Source organism: Bombina bombina, chromosome 2, assembly GCF_027579735.1.
Source record: "Bombina bombina isolate aBomBom1 chromosome 2, aBomBom1.pri, whole genome shotgun sequence".
Taxonomy (NCBI): domain Eukaryota; kingdom Metazoa; phylum Chordata; class Amphibia; order Anura; family Bombinatoridae; genus Bombina; species Bombina bombina.
In genome coordinates, this window is record NC_069500.1 from 369,289,323 (window position 1) to 369,306,781 (window position 17,459).

Consider the following 17,459-nt stretch of genomic DNA (forward strand, 5'->3'; position numbering starts at 1 on the left):
GTGCGTGCGCATTCTGCAAGGGGGATCTCATGTCAACGATTAGTTGCGTGCGCGTGGGTTCGCGTGCGCATGTGAGTGCGAGGGTGCGTGCGCATTCTGCAAGGGGGATCTCATGTGTCGCGGTGAAAGTTTTGTCAGCTACGCTAAGTGGGTGCGAGGGTGGTGCGTGCGCATTCAGCAAGGGGGGTCAAAGTGCTCACATCAGTTTCAAGGGGGGTCAAAGTGCTAACATCAGTTTTTTTTTTCAGCTACAATCTTGCTAAGTGGGTGCGAGAGTGCGCGCGTGCGAAGTATCAACAGCTGGCCAAGGGTGCGCGTGCGATCAGCGGCAAGAGTTTGTCTGAACTGCGCATGACGGCTTCAGACAAACTCTTGTCTTTTATAATATAGGATGAGCTTGATGCCCCTGTTTCAGTGCAAGCCTTAAGGCTTGCCGGAAACAGTAGTTATGAAGCAGCGCTACATCATATCATGTCCGCTCACACTTTGATAAATTGCCCCCCTGATCTTTACTTGTTACAGCCATGATACTGTAGTGAGTGATTTTGTGACCCTGAAAACGCAATCTTATAGATTTATTTAAGAGGAGATTCCATTCATAGAAACATAGATTTTTTTTATGGCAGATAACAACCATAGACCCAATAAGTCTGCCCAATATTTCCTGAAAATGTTACCTCATCTAATTTATTGTAAAGCCTTATGCTTTTTTCTGGGTATTCTTGAAGTCCCCCACAGTGTTTGTCCCTACCACATCTAATGGAAGTTCATTCTTTTAATTGAGGGAGGCTCATGAATAATATGGTTTTGCTGTTGGCCAAGTGATATGATTTCAGAGTCGTTACACATTTATTACTATGAATCAGGTGCCTAAAGGGTTAGGCCAACCACGTAATTATCAGATGATTATGCGACTGTGATTAATGATTATGGGACATATACTGTATGAGTTAGACGATTGTCACAATTTTCACATTTGAATTTTAGAACTAATATTCCACTTCACATTTGTTCTAGCTTGTGAAGAATTCTACAAAATAAATGTTGATTTGTAACATTGTATTAAAAATAATAATTCCAGTAAACTTACATAAAATATCTAAGAATTAATATTCAGATATAATATTGAAATATTCTAATGTTGTTTTAATAAATACAAAATAGATTTAAAAAATAATTTTGAACATTGGGCAGACATACGATATTCATTTTGAATAAAGTCAAACTTTACTTATTATTAAGAATTTGCTAAAACATTTGCCCTTTCAAACTGTGAGGAGGCTAAATTATGGATTTTACTACTGATCCACAGATTTAGATGTAAAAGAACTCAGGAGGTATTTATGTCCTGTTTCTCCCAACCCAGTGCAAGCAAGGTGTCTTTGTTAAAGTGACATAAATGTGCAAATACTAAATGATCTAATGTGTTACAGCATTTTATTATTGCACCATTGCTTGTATATAACTGTGTGTTTAACCCCTGCAAAGGAATTAAACACATAGATAAAATCAGCACCAGAGCATCATGCACTCCAGAGACTTACCTGAACAATGTACAAATGTGTGTAGCTACCAATCACCAGCTAGGTCTCAATAGTGCATTGCTGCTGCTGAGCATATGTACATATGCTTTTTAACAAAGGATATCAAGAAAATGAAATAAACTTGATAACAAAATTGCATTTTATAAGTGTCTTCAAATGACATGCTCTATCTGAATAATGAAAGTTGTTTATTTTATATTTGTCTCTGATAAAATACATGGTCAGTATATACATTGTATTTATTTGTCCCTAGAATCATTACATAGAACCCCAGCACAGTAGTGATTATTCAGACTAAGATATCTACAGATTCTAAACATTGTATGTAGGCACCCTCTGTCATCCAGAACTGAAAGTTCATTCTCTAGTTACTATTGTGGCACATGCCTTACATTGATAAATTATAGCAGTGCTGTTTTCTTCTGCCAGAGCCACAGTTAACTGGAGACACTGCCTCTATTCATAACCCTGTGTTTTGCAAGATAGGCCAGGGGCCATTACTGTGACAGTGTTCAAAAGCACTGAAATGCTAAAACATGTCAGGCTGGTTATCATTTTTGATCTTTTCAGACGTGGGAAGTGTCATCGCTGGAGGAGGTTTTTCTAATACAAGGCATAAAGAGCTTTTTTTTTTTCCCAATGTAATTAAAATATTAACCAAAGTTAAGTGCATCATAAACATTTTACATTATTCTCACATTCATGTATTTAGAAGAGTTTAGTGTGCACTAGACTATTGCGCAAGCCTTAAAAAATAGCTTTGTAAGAAGCATGCTTTAGCCATATAGATGCACCTTATTTCATGCATTAATGCGCTCCACTTGTGATCTAAGCCTATGTTTAGATTAAAGGTATATAAAAACTCATAATTCATCATTCAAATAGTGCATTCGTTTTTAAGCAACTTTCTACTTTTCTCCTATTATCAATTTTTCTTTATTCTCATTCTATCTTTATTTGAAAAAGCATTGGTGGCTAAATGAATGAAGATGGAGGCACTATTGCATTTGTTTATCTTCCGTTTACTTCAACTAAGAGGTAGAAGGGCTATCCAGGCACCTGTAGAAAATAATGAACGTAGAAGAAGGAGAGTGCCAAGAGTTTTCCTCCCTCATATGGGTTTAGAAGGTGAGGTTATCCAGAAATTCCGGCTGGACAGAGAAGCTATTATCGACCTTTATAACGAAATCTCATAATCCGTGGCGACTCTAGGAACAATATATAGGAGGGGCACATAAGATACCACAGTCAAAACTGGGGGGGCACTAATAATTTTCACCACTAAATCATACCACTGAAAATAAATAAAATAAATATATATAAATAAGATTCCAAAATACAAGAGTAATGCGGTATGCAATGATACCTTTTTATTGTACTAATCTAATATTTAGATGACAAGTTGTGCACTATTTAGCGCTTACACTTGCACACAAACACTGTCAGATGTAATAGCGTATTACAAGTTGAAAGTTAAATGTTTGCACATGAGAAAAAAACGATGCACACTAACTTGAGGACTTCAGATATCGCGACTTCATTAAAGGGACAGTATACACCAATTTCATATAACTGCATGTAATAGACACTACTCTAAAGAATAATATGCACAGATACTGATCTAAACATCCAGTATAAAAACGTTTAAAAACTTATTTAGAAGCTCCCAGTTTTGTACTGTTAAAAAGGTAGCTTGAACACCCACACAGCAAGTGGTTTTATATCAAATAAAGCAGACACTCCCCCTTCCTCTGCAAATGAAAAGACTCTACACAAACAGGAGCAAGCTGGGGTAGGTATACATCAGTATTCTCCTAAAACTTTGGGGCTTGGTTAGGAGTCTGAAAACCATGGCAATGTTATTTAAAAATAAGCAAAACTATACATTTAAAAAAAAAAAAAAAAAGCTGTATAAGTTATATAAATGGATCATCTACAAAACATTTATGCAAAGAAAAATCTAGTGTATAATGTCCCTTTAACTTCCTAACCTAACACTTATCAATTGAACTAACCCAACACCACGTTAGACATACAGCGTTACCTGAAGATAGTTATGAATACTTTACATTCCAATGTTCTTCACATAGAAAAAAAATGTTCTTATTAATAAGATTAATAAGTATATATTATATAAATAAATAAAACATATATATAAAATAAATATATATGCCTATATACATATTTTAATATATATACATGTGTAGGAACCTGACGTCACATCCTGCTCTGCTGATGTATGGGATATATTTGTAACCTTTCTCTGTATGGTCATATGTGGGACTTCCTTTATCCATGGACTGAGCACTGTCAGCACAAATCGACCTATCAGATCGTTACATTTCAGAGGTGTGTCCCAGCCCGCTTGGTTCAAATAGGAGCCAAATTTAGGATAACGACATTCTCTTGAAAAAGTCGGGTCGTAACCCGACGAAACGCGTAGAGTTTTAGTGCACCAAGAAATACTGAGCTACATTACAGTAGCCTACCACTGTTAGGATTCTGTGAATCTACCTCTGCCTTTTCGATTTTCGATTTCCGGTCACCTTTTGGACTTCCGGCTTGGACCGTTTTACCATAGCAGACAGTTCCAACAGCCGAGTGAAAGACAGCCGGTGGAAAGACCCGGTGTGACAAAGTGTGACGGACATTCATTTGTGCCCAGCTGTACTACTGCCGAGTGGTGATATTTTATGCCTGCATTTTTTTTAGGTTATGTACGTTTGTGCTTGCACTTGTCCTTTTTTATGCTGTGTATTTCATTAAACTGTTTTTACGTTCAGAGAGGTCTGCGCTCTGTGTTTTTTTGTTTTTACAGTTTGTCCCTTGGGAGCAGGAACACAGTTCATTGCACCCTCTAACAGAGCAGCATCCTCATATTATCCCTTCCTTCTCAACGTCTACATATCGTTCTTTGGGAAGTATTAGTATTAGTATTGTTATTGCTGTTATTGTTGTTATTACTGTTTTTGCTTTGTTCATTTGCTTTGTTCATTTTCTGAAGTATTACCCATTGTCCAAGATCTATTTATCTTACAATACCTGCTGCTTAATATAGGCATGCTAATCAGGTTATATGCCTGTAAACTCACTGTAGCGCAGTGTTTGCTATATCATCTCTTGTGGGATCAGAGAAGCGCAGTCCATATTCTTTTTTGTATATAACTAAGATCCATGGCTGTTCTCACATATTCTGAGGAGTGAGGTAACTTCAGAGGGGAATGGTTTGCAGGTTTTCCTGCAATAAGGTATGTGCAGTTAATATTTTTCTAGGGATGGAATTTGCTAGAAAATGCTGCTGATACCGGATTAATGTAAGTAAAGCCTTAAATGCAGTGATAGCGACTGGTATCAGGCTTATTAATAGAGATACATACTCTTATAAAAGTGTAATATAAAACGTTTGCTGGCATGTTTAATCGTTTTTATATATGTTTGGTGACAAAACTTATTGGGGCCTAGTTTTTTTCCACATGGCTGGTTTGATTTTTGCCTAGAAACAGAGGCTTTCCACTGTTGCAATATGAGTGGGAAGGGCCTATTTTAGTGCTTTTCTGTGCAGCTAAAAATACTGACAGAGACATTCAGCTTCCCTCTGCATGATACAGGACATCTCTGAAGGGCTCAAAAGGCTTCAAAGTCGTGTTTGAGGAGGGTAACAATCACAGTAGACTGTGGCAGTTGGGACTGTGTTTAAAAAAATAAATAAATAAAAAAAAAAACGTTTTTGTCATTTATTATTCTGTTTTTGTTATTAAGGGGTTAATCATCCATATGCAAGTGGTTGCAATGCTCTGCTGACTTGTTACATACACTGTAAAAATGTTGTTAGTGTAACTGCCTTTTTTCACTGTTATTTCAAATTTTGTCAAAATTTGTTTCTCTTAAAGGCACAGTAACGGTTTTTATATTGCTTATTAACTTGCTTTAAAGTGTTTTCCAAGCTTGCTAGTCTCATTGCTAGTCTGTACAAACATGTCTGAAACAGAGGATACTTGTTCATTATGTTTAAAAGCCATGGTGGAGCCCCATAGGAGAATGTGTACTAAATGTATTGATTTCACCTTAAACAGTAAAGATCAGTCTTTATCTATAAAAGAATTGTCACCAAAGGGGTCTGTCGAGGGGGAAGTTATGCCGACTAACTCTCCCCACGTGTCGGACCCTTCGCCTCCCGCTCAAGGGACGCACGCTAATATGGCGCCAAGTACATCAGGGACGCCCATAGCGATTACTTTTCAGGACATGGCTGCAATCATGAATAATACCCTGTCAGAGGTATTATCCAGATTGCCTGAATTGAGAGGCAAGCGCGATAGCTCTGGGGTTAGACAAGATACAGAGCGCGTAGATGCTGTAAGAGCCATGTCTGATACTGCGTCACAATATGCAGAACCTGAGGACGGAGAGCTTCAGTCTGTGGGTGACGTCTCTGAATCGGGGAGACCTGATTCAGAGATTTCTAATTTTAAATTTAAGCTTGAGAACCTCCGTGTATTGCTTGGGGAGGTATTAGCTGCTCTGAATGACTGTGACACAATTGCAGTGCCAGAGAAATTGTGTAGGCTGGATAAATACTATGCAGTGCCGGTGAGTACTGATGTTTTTCCAATACCTAAAAGGCTTACAGAAATTATTAGTAAGGAGTGGGATAGGCCCGGTGTGCCCTTTTTTCCACCTCCTATATTTAGAAAAATGTTTCCAATAGATGCCACTACATGGGAATAATGGCAGACTGTCCCTAAGGTGGAGGGAGCAGTTTCTACTTTAGCAAAGCGTACCACTATCCCGGTTGAGGACAGTTGTGCTTTTTCAGATCCAATGGATAAAAAATTAGAGGGTTACCTTAAGAAAATGTTTATTCAACAAGGTTTTATTTTACAGCCCCTTGCATGCATTGCGCCTGTCACTGCTGCGGCGGCATTCTGGTTTGAGGCCCTGGAAGAGGCCATCCATACAGCTCCATTGACTGAAATTGTTGACAAGCTTAGAACTCTTAAGCTAGCTAACTCATTTGTTTCTGATGCCATTGTTCATTTGACTAAACTAACAGCTAAGAATTCCGGATTCGCCATCCAGGCGCGTAGGGCGCTATGGCTCAAATCCTGGTCAGCTGATGTGACTTCAAAGTCTAAATTACTCAACATTCCTTTCAAGGGGCAGACCTTATTCGGGCCTGGTTTGAAAGAAATTATTGCTGACATTACTGGAGGTAAGGGTCATACCCTTCCTCAGGACAGGGCCAAATCAAAGGCCAAACAGTCTAATTTTCGTGCCTTTTGAAATTTCAAGGCAGGTGCAGCATCAACTTCCTCTGCTTCAAAACAAGAGGGAACTTTTGCTCAATCCAAGCAGGCCTGGAAACCTAACCAGTCCTGGAACAAGGGCAAGCAGGCCAGAAAGCCTGCTGCTGCCTCTAAGACAGAATGAAGGAGCGGCCCCCTATCCGACAACGGATCTAGTAGGGGGCAGACTCTCTCTCTTCGCCCAGGCGTGGGCAAGAGATGTTCAGGATCCCTGGGCGTTGGAGATCATATCTCAGGGATATCTTCTGGACTTCAAAGCTTCTCCTCCACAAGGGAGATTTCACCTTTCAAGATTATCTGCAAACCAGATAAAGAAAGAGGCATTCCTAAGCTGCGTACAAGATCTCCTTGTAATGGGAGTGATCCATCCAGTTCCGCAGACGGAACAAGGACAGGGGTTTTATTCAAATCTGTTTGTGGTTCCCAAAAAAGAGGGAACCTTCAGACCAATTTTGGATTTAAAGATCCTAAACAAATTCCTCAGAGTTCCGTCATTCAAGATGGAAACTATTCAAACCATTTTACCCATGATCCAAGAGGTTCAGTACATGACCACAGTGGACTTAAAGGATGCCTACCTTCACATTCCGATTCACAAGAATCATCATCAGTTCCTGAGGTTTGCCTTTCTAGACAGGCATTACCAATTTGTAGCTCTTCCATTCAGGTTGGCTACAGCCCCAAGAATTTTTACAAAGGTTCTGGGCTCACTTCTGGCGGTCCTAAGACCGCGAGGCATAGCGGTGGCTCCTTACCTGGACGATATCCTGATACAGGCGTCAAGCTTTCAAATTGCCAAATCTCATACAGAGATAGTTCTGGCATTCCTGAGGTCGCATGGGTGGAAAGTGAACGAAGAAAAGAGTTCTCTATCTCCTCTCACAAGGGTTTCCTTCCTAGGGACTCTAATAGATTCTGTAGAAATGAAAATTTACCTGACGGAGTCCAGGTTATCAAAACTTCTAAATGCTTGCCGTGTTCTTCACTCCATTCCGCGCCCCACGGTGGCTCAGTGCATGGAAGTAATCGGCTTAATGGTAGCGGCGATGGACATAGTGCCATTCGCGCGCCTGCATCTCACACCGCTGCAATTATGCATGCTCAGTCAGTGGAGTGGGGATTACACAGATTTGTCCCCTCTATTAAATCTGGATCATGAAACCAGAGATTCTCTTCTCTGGTGGTTATCTCGGGCCCATCTGTCCAAGGGTATGACCTTTCGCAGACCAGATTGGACAATTGTAACAACAGATGCCAGCCTTCTAGGTTGGGGTGCAGTCTGGAACTCCCTGAAGGCTCAGGGTTCATGGACTCAGGAGGAGAAACTCCTCCCAATAAATATTCTGGAGTTAAGAGCAATATTCAATGCTCTTCTGGCTTGGCCTCAGCTAGCAACACTGAGGTTCATCAGATTTCAGTCGGACAACATCACGACTGGGGCTTACATCAACCATCAAGGGGGAACCAGGAGTTCCCTAGCGATGTCAGAAGTCTCCAAGATAATTCGCTGGGCAGAGACTCACTCTTGCCACCTGTCAGCGATCCATATCCCAGGTGTAGAGAACTGGGAGGCGGATTTTCTAAGTCATCAGACTTTTCATCCGGGGGAATGGGAACTCCATCCGGAGGTGTTTGCTCAATTGGTTCTCCGTTGGGGCAAACCAGAATTGGATCTCATGGCATCTCGCCAGAACGCCAAGCTTCCTTGTTACGGATCCAGGTTCAGGGACCCAGAAGCGGCACTGATAGATGCTCTAGCAGCATCTTGGTTCTTCAACCTGGCTTATGTGTTTCCACCGTTTCCTCTGCTCCCTCGTCTGATTGCCAAAATCAAACAGGAAAGAGCATCGGTGATATTGATAGCGCCTGCGTGGCCACTCAGGACCTGGTATGCAGACCTAGTGGACATGTCATCCTTTCCACCATGGACTCTGCCTCTTAGACAAGACCTTCTAATACAAGGTCCTTTCAATCATCCGAATCTACTTTCTCTGAGACTGACTGCATGGAGATTGAACGCTTGATCCTATCAAAGCGTGGCTTCTCCGAGTCGGTAATTGATACCTTAATACAGCCACGAAAGCCTGTCACCAGGAAAATTTACCACAAGATATTGCGTAAATATCTTCATTGGTGTGAATCCAAGAATTACTCATGGAGTAGGGTTAGGATTCCTAGGATATTGTCCTTCCTCCAAGAGGGTTTGGACAAAGGATTATCAGCTAGTTCTTTAAAGGGACAGATTTCTGCTCTGTCTATTCTTTTACACAAGCGTCTGGCAGAAGTTCCAGACGTTCAGGCATTTTGTCAGGCTTTAGTTAGAATTAAGCCTGTGTTTAAATCTGTTGCTCCTCCATGGAGCTTAAACTTGGTTCTTAAAGTTCTTCAAGGGGTTCCGTTTGAACCCCTTCATTCTATTGATATCAGACTTCTTTCATGGAAAGTTCTTTTTCTGATGGCTATTTCCTCGGCTCGAAGAGTCTCTGAGTTATCTGCCTTACATTGTGATTCTCCTTATCTGATCTTTCATTCAGATAAAGTTGTTCTGCGTACAAAACCTGGGTTTTTACCTAAGGTGGTTTCTAACAAGAATATCAATCAAGAGATTGTTGTTCCATCATTATGTCCTAATCCTTCTTCAAAGAAGGAACGTCTTTTGCATAATCTAGACGTAGTACGTGCCTTGAAGTTTTACTTACAGGCTACTAAAGATTTTCGCCAAACATCTAACCTGTTTGTTGTTTACTCTGGACAGAGGAGAGGTCAGAAGGCCTCGGCAACCTCTCTTTCTTTTTGGCTTCGGAGTATAATCCGTTTAGCCTATGAGACTACAGCTCATTCTACTAGAGCTGTGGCTTCCACCTGGCCCTTTAAAAATGAGGCCTCTGTTGAACAGATTTGCAAGGCTGCAACTTGGTCTTCCCTTCATACTTTTTCCAAATTTTCCAAATTTGATACTTTTGCTTCTTCGGAGGCTGTTTTTGGGAGAAAGGTTCTACAGGCAGTGGTTCCTTCCGTTTAAGTTCCTGCCTTGTCCCTCCCATCATCCGTGTACTTTAGCTTTGGTATTGGTATCCCACAAGTAATGGATGATCGGTGGACTGGATACACTTAACAAGAGAAAACATAATTTATGCTTACCTGATAAATTTATTTCTCTTGTAGTGTATCCAGTCCACGGCCCGCCCTGTCCTTTTCAGGCAGGTCTAAATTTTAATTAAACTACAGTCACCACTGCACCCTATGGTTTCTCCTTTCTCGGCTTGTTTCGGTCGAATGACTGGATATGGCAGTGAGGGGAGGAGCTATGTAGCAGCTCTGCTGTGGGTGATCCTCTTGCAACTTCCTGTTGGGAAGGAGAATATCCCACAAGTAATGGATAATTCGTGGACTGGATACACTACAAGAGAAATAAATTTATCAGGTAAGCATAAATTATGTTTTTCCTTCACATAGTTCATGCTGTTAAATTTAAAGGGACAGTCTAGTATAAATTAAACTTTCATTATTCAGATAGGACTTTTAATTTTAATCAACTTTCCAATTTACTTTTATCATCAAATTTGCTTTTTTCTCTTGGTATTCTTAGTTTAAACTAAACATAGGTAGGCTCATATGCTAATTTCTAAGCCTTTGAGGGCTGCCTCTTATCACAGGCTTTTTAAATCTCTTTTCAACACAAAGAGACAGAAAGTACACGTGGGCCATATAGATAACACTGTGTTCAGGCACAGGGGGTTATTTAAGATTTAGCACAACACAATGCTAAATGCAAGACAATAGATAATAAACAGTCACAGTCATGTGATCAGGGGGCTGGAAGAAGGTTCCTAGATACAAGGTAATCACAGAGGTAAAAAGTATATTAATATAACTGTGTTGGTTATGCAAAACTGGGGAATGGGTAATAAAGGGATTATCTATATTTTAAAACAATAACAATTCTATGGTAGACTGTCCCTTTAAAGTAGTCTGAGAAAGTGCAAAATTAAATATTATTTTTTTTTATATAATTTAACATTGTTTGTAATTATTTCATAGCTAGTGCTACCTTATCATTTGTCCTTATAAACTTAAAAGCCTAGTCATAAGTTGTGACTGTTCTCTCCAAACAGAGGAACTTACCTATTGTTATAAAAAAAAAATCTTAAAAGCCTCCCTGGTGTTTTTGGAGGCAGACAGTAATTAGGAAAACAAAAGTACTGAACAACAAGGACGTGTAGTGTAGAGACAATAGTCGGCAGGCAACTTTGCAAGTGGTGACTAATAAACTGGAAAATACATGCAGCGGTGCAAGAAAGAGGGGATGATTAAGAGCCTGTTTAGGCTTGAAACGTAATTTCTACTCAGGACCCTATATGAAATAAAGGTCTTTTAAAGAAATTGGAGGCTGGAATATTCTTTATACCTAGATTATAGTGGAGCGGATTCAGGACTGCAGAATGCTGACTACAAAGATTAGCTGCCTACTATCAAGTCGGTGCAATAAGCAAGTAAAAGCGAGTCACGACACACACTGGTCTTCTACATTCAAACAAAGCTATTTGTGAATCTAGCGGAATTTAATGTAATGTGACGCTGACAGTCAGTGACTTTACTTACCCCAGAATCAGATCTTCATCTGCCAGACTGCCAGTGCTGCTGCTTCCCGCGCTCTCCGTCTCTAGCTCTTGTCCAGCACACAGCGCCTGCTCACTGGCCCCTCCCTCTTCCTCTCCAGTCTCCGGTCATGTTCCTTGTGCTGGTAGGAACGTGACCTGGGCTGGCTGGAACTGCAGCAAATAGCAGCAATGCCATGGCTTGCTGGGTCATTGGATTGGTGCGCTAGTGCAGGGGTAAGTGCGTGTAGACCCAGACACTTTTTTTGTAACGGGTTTCTTCCAAGCTGTGTCGAGAGTCATAATTGGCATTTTCTGCATGAGAAGCCATATGTACTTGCTTCTCACAGCAAAAAACAAACGGAATAAAAAAGTTGTTTATTAGTTCTGGAAAATATACTTGTGACCTTATCTTGCCACTTGTATGACGTTTTTTACAACTTTCAAGTCACATTGGGTACCAAATTGTCAATAGGTCATAGACAGCTTAGTAACTTTGTACTTTCGCAATGAGCAAAGCATCAAAGTTATCAATAATCCGATTGCCTTTGAGACAGATTAGACGTGATATTTTACCAGGTGATTTTTAGAATAATCATGTAACAAAGTTGATTACACTATGTGAGAATGTCGGTGGGTAAATTCGATCCGCCTAACTCAATCATTTTAACATCTTAGCACACGGAGCCCTTTGCTTTTTCCAGTCACAACATGGTTTATTTATGCACTTCTGAAATATTTTCTTCAAAAAATAAACCAACTACCCCCAAATTAAATGTTCCCTAAAAGATGATCAGCATCAGCATGAAGTTTGTTTTTTTTAAGTTAGCATTGGGTAAAGTGGTCTTCATTCTCTGTTAACAAAAGTCTAAAGTCGTGCCAAGTAAAAAATAAAGATAAAAAATGGCAAATTAATAAAATGCTAAAGTAAACAAAACTGACTATTTATCTGACATAAAACTAAGGTTTAGGAAATAGAGTATTTATTTAGATATTTCATCCGTAGTAGCTAAATGATGGCAATTCCTAATCTTACATAACTCCAGCTGTGATTCTTATGGTACACGGTATACAGTTTAGCATTCTAATGATAGAACACAGACGGACATTAACTGTTTGTGTGATCTTGTGTAAATCTCACACAAAATGTATGCATTCAAAACGTGCTTAGGAGACTGTGCATACATCTCAAGAAATATAAGGAGATACGTAACCCCACATTTTTCTTTCATGATTCAGATATAGAGTATGACATTTTAAACAACTTTCTAATTTACTTCCATTATCAAATCACTATATGGCAGCAGTTTTACAAGAATGTTATCCATTTGCATGAGCACTAGATGGCAGCACTATTTCCTGCCACAAAGTGCTCCAGATGCCTACCTAGGTAGCTCTTCAGAATATCATGGGAACAAAGCAAATTTGATAATAGAAGTAAATTGGAAACTTATTTCAAATAGTTTGCTCTTTCTGAATCACAAAAGAAAATGTTTGTTTTTCTCATCTCTTTGGGGCCTATCTATCAAGCTATGAATGGAGCTTGATGGCCCGTGTTTCTGGCGAGTCTTCAAACTCGCCAGAAACAGCAGTTATAAAGCAGCGGTCTAAAGACCGCTGCTCCATAACCCTGTCCGCCTGCTCTGAGCAAGCGGACAGGAATCGCCGCAATTCAACCCGATCGAATACTATCGGGTTGATTGACACCAACCTGCTGGCGGCTGATTGGCCGCGATTTAGCAGGGGGCGGCGTTGCACCAGCAGCTCTTGTGAGCTGCTGGCGCAATGCTGAATACGGAGAGCGTATTGCTCTCCGCATTCAGCGAGGTCTTGCGGACCTGATCCGCACTGTCGGATCAGGTCCGCAAGACTTTTCATAAATAGAGGCCTTTAACTCTACTTTTTAAGGTAAATTAAGCACTATCAAAGCCATAGGAAGCTGCAGAGCTATTGCACAAAAATGTCATATACTAGACAGTTTACCGTGTGACAACCCGTTTGGCAGCTATTCCAGCTGCAGGAAAATAAAATATAACTCAAGCTGTCACCTTGAAATAAGTCTGGAATTTATGTTCTGTTAAACAAGTCTGCGTCTGTCATTAACTGAAGCTGCTACTGCTTGTCTTAAGATTATGATATTTTAACTAAATTGATGCTAGGGGGCAGCCAGAAAAGCATTGCAGCTAAAGGGCTGAAATGGTTAAGTACTTATCTAAAACTGGTTTTTAGATATACTGTAGCTGATGTCAGTTTTAAATGACTATGATCAATATTTATATTATTAAAATGTACAGAATTATGGGTAAGAAGTTTTATCGTTGCACTGTGCCTGTTCCAGATATAACTTTAATGTCCCTTTTAACTACATGCGCAACTATAGATTAAGACTGAGTTGAGTGTTTTTCCATAATAAGCCACGTTTATCAAATTCTATATATAATATTATTACTGGGATTGACCATCACTACAAAGCTAGAAATTCTTTAAAGTAAATTGCTGCAGAAGTTTGAGATGATCCTTAACACTGTCCCCATAGACCGCAATGTAAAGGCACTTTACATCCGCACACTTTAACCCCTTAAAACTCCCTTGTGCAGTTATTTTAAAAAATAAAAATGCTACCTTTTTTATTTTAATAAAAGAACTTTACACTTTACTTTGGGGCAAATTTGGGGACATTTTCTTTTCATTAAAGGGACATTGTACACTAGATTTTTCATTGCATAAATGTGTTGTAGATGATCCATTTATATAGCCCATCTGGGGAAGTTTTTTTTTTTAAATGTATAGTTCTGCTTATTTTTAAATAACATTGTGCTGATTTTCAGACTCATAAGCAAGCCCCAAAGTTTGAGATGTATACTGATGTATATAGACTTCACATTGTTTCTGTTTGTATAATTGGTCTATTTATATGCAGGAGGGGGGGGGGGGGAGTCTGCTCTCAGTGGGTGTTCCAGACTAATCTCATGAACAGTGCTAAATTGGGAGGTTTTAAGTAAGTTTTGAAAAGTTTTTATGCTGGATTTTTTTTTTTTTTAGATCAGTATCTGTGCACGTTATTCTTTATATTAGTGTCTATTGCATGCAGTTAAATTAAAATCGGTGTATACTGTCCCTTTAACATTGATCTGATCTCTAGTTAATGAATGCTAGTACAAAATGCATAAGCATTCATTAACTAGAGATCAGATCAATGTTAAAGGGACAGTATACACCGATTTTTATGGGAGTCTGCATAATATAAAATATAGGAGTCTGCACATTCTAAAGTATAGGAGTCTGTACAATTTAAAGTATAGGAGTCTGCACAATATAAAGTATTGGAGTCTGTACAATATAAAGTATAAGAGTCTGCACAATATAAAGTATACGAGTCTGCACATCTCACCTATATCGGGTCTGTATGTCTCGCACCAAACTAGAGTTCAGGAAGGGGGAGAAAAGTCCAGAGAGGAATGCAGTAACTGTTTACATTAAGCTATAATGGAACAGTGACACCTACAGGTAGAAATAAAAAGTGCAGGCACAAATTTGTTTTTCTCTTGCACTGCTCTTTCCGGGATATTGTGTTTAATTAGCGGGTGTCAAGGAGCCGCTATTTCAATGCGGGAGACTCCCGGAAATTCCGGGAGAGTTGGGATGTCTAAAGTTACATGCAGAAAGCTGACTCCTTTCATGTTGATTTCCATAATACTATTTTTTAAGTCGTACTTTAGAACTATCACTATATAATACTTAATATGTTCTTAATTAACCAATATTTCACCCCTTACCATTAAGACGTTTTCTGTTCCACAGAATTCTAGACTTGTCTCTGAGCTATACTTGATAATTAACCCATTCTGCTCCATAAAGTGGGTCTTAGGCTTAGGCAACCCATCCATCACTGCCAAAGCTGGACATAAGGGAGCAGATGTAGTAATCTTGTCCCCATGGAATGCAATCTAGCCTTGTGTACCAACCATATAATCACTACAAAGTACCAGTCTGTCTGACATGATTCTGCCTCTGGGGTGGTAAGAGACAACCAGCTTTTTCAAAATAAAATTAGGAAAACACCACCCACATAATTCACCTGCAGGAACTTGACCAGACTGGCTAAGTGTAATATAAACATCACCAGGCAGCTTTAAAATTCAGCTCTCCTTACACTCCTATAACTGTGTTTAGCAAGTCGAGCATAAAAAGAACAGCCCACTTGCAGACCAAGCAAACTTGTGCAGCTTGGTCTTGCTGAGAAAGAGAAACCAGTGCACAATCCTCTGCCGACAGTCACATTCTCCTATCAAAGCAAGACAGTTTCTTGTTCTCTCTAAATCAAGAAAGAAAAAAATGAATTTCATATCCCTTTAAGTTTGTTTACTGTCCCTTTAATATAAGTGTATTTGCCTATGAATATGCAAATAAGTTGCATTTCTGTATATAACAATTCATATCCATAAATGGAAATCCTGCCCCCATTACATATCATGAAATTTAGGTACAATGTTGAAAGGGTTTGTGCCATGTTCCTTTCTCTTGCTGTACTGCCCCCATCAGGTTGCCTGAAGAACAATTATTAGACTATCTACCAGCCTGATACATTAAAGTCTTATCATAAAGCAAAATCTCAAGTGCCACTTAAGCATTCTGGGGGCTTACAACCAAAACAGTGAGAAAAAAAGCTGTAGAAAATCTCTCTAAGAATGTAAAGTGATGAATGATGCTTTCTAAGCCAGAGATGTCTGTTCTGCTCAGGCAAGTTTTGCTTTGAAAGAGCTAAATCAAGGGAGTAAGTTTTCTTGGCATACAATCCATATGTCAGTCTTACATATATCGATATTTTTGCCAAGCAAAGCACTTTTTGTTCTATGTTGCACGGTATCTCACCTAACTGACCAAGCTTTGGGGATACTAGTTTACATCCAGCTGCTGTATTTGAATAAGATTTTCTCTACATTTTTGTTGAACAATAATAATTATAAATGATCTGTTTACCCTAAACTGATTTAACGCTGGATAGGGCATCAGTATATTCCTGGCAACCAAAGGGTTCTCACACATTTTTATCAGTACATTTATGTTACGTGGATTGCACTGATTTATAATTATTAACAATGTACACGGAAGAGATTCTGATTTTGACATCACCTTGTTTATGTCTAAATAAATTAATAAAATGTGACGTTATCTCTATTTCAGATATATGATCACATATCGCTCCAGAATTATTGTCCTCTCAAGGTTAGACTTGAATGGGAAAATAAATGGTTTCTTACAAGTGATGACGAAAACCAGCTAGTTATGTTTAGGTTCTCTTGATATCATTTGATTGTAGCACATACACATACGTCATCTATACCTTAAAAGACCAGTCAACACATAAGTAGTAGATTTTTTTATAACAAATTTCAAAGTTATGTATATTTCCACTCCCCTTGTACCATGTGATAGCAATCAGCCAATCACAAATGCATATACGTATAGTCTGTGAATTCTTGCACATGCTCAGTAGGATCTGGTGACTCAAAAAGTGTAAATATAAAAGACTGTACACATTTTTTTTAATGGAAGTAAATCGGAAATTTGTTTAAAATTACATGCTGTATCTGAATCATGAAAATTTTATTTAACCTGAGTGTCCCTTTAACCCCTTGGCTACCAGACTGCAATACATTGCTAGCAGTCTAGGGGTTAAAGTAATCCAGTAACCCTGTATAGGGGACACAATGTATGTTATCTTCACCAACCTACCAAGACAACACTATCTATGCCAATATTTTCAAAACAGCTTATCTTTTGCAAATAACTCTTAAATTGTTTTCTTTGGGCTCCATTTATCATCTGTTATCAACTAGGGAACCTGTTCTAGGGAGCAGGAAGAATTGCACTGCCCACCTTTATCATGGCATGAGCAGCTGCTCGTGCAAAACCGACCAAACCGCCCCCTGTTCTTGTGCAACCAATTGTGTTAGAGCATGGGCTGTCAGTCACCCCGTTGAATTAGTCTGGGGTCCTTTTAAACTTCT

General features: G+C 39.2%; 1 protein-coding gene across 2 annotated transcripts in view; it reads left to right on the forward strand.

Moving 5' to 3' along the window:
• RFLNA (refilin A) overlaps positions 1-17,459 on the forward strand; it is an 82,316-nt gene that overhangs the window by 48,732 nt on the left and 16,125 nt on the right. The gene's annotated exons all lie outside the window — the stretch shown is intronic.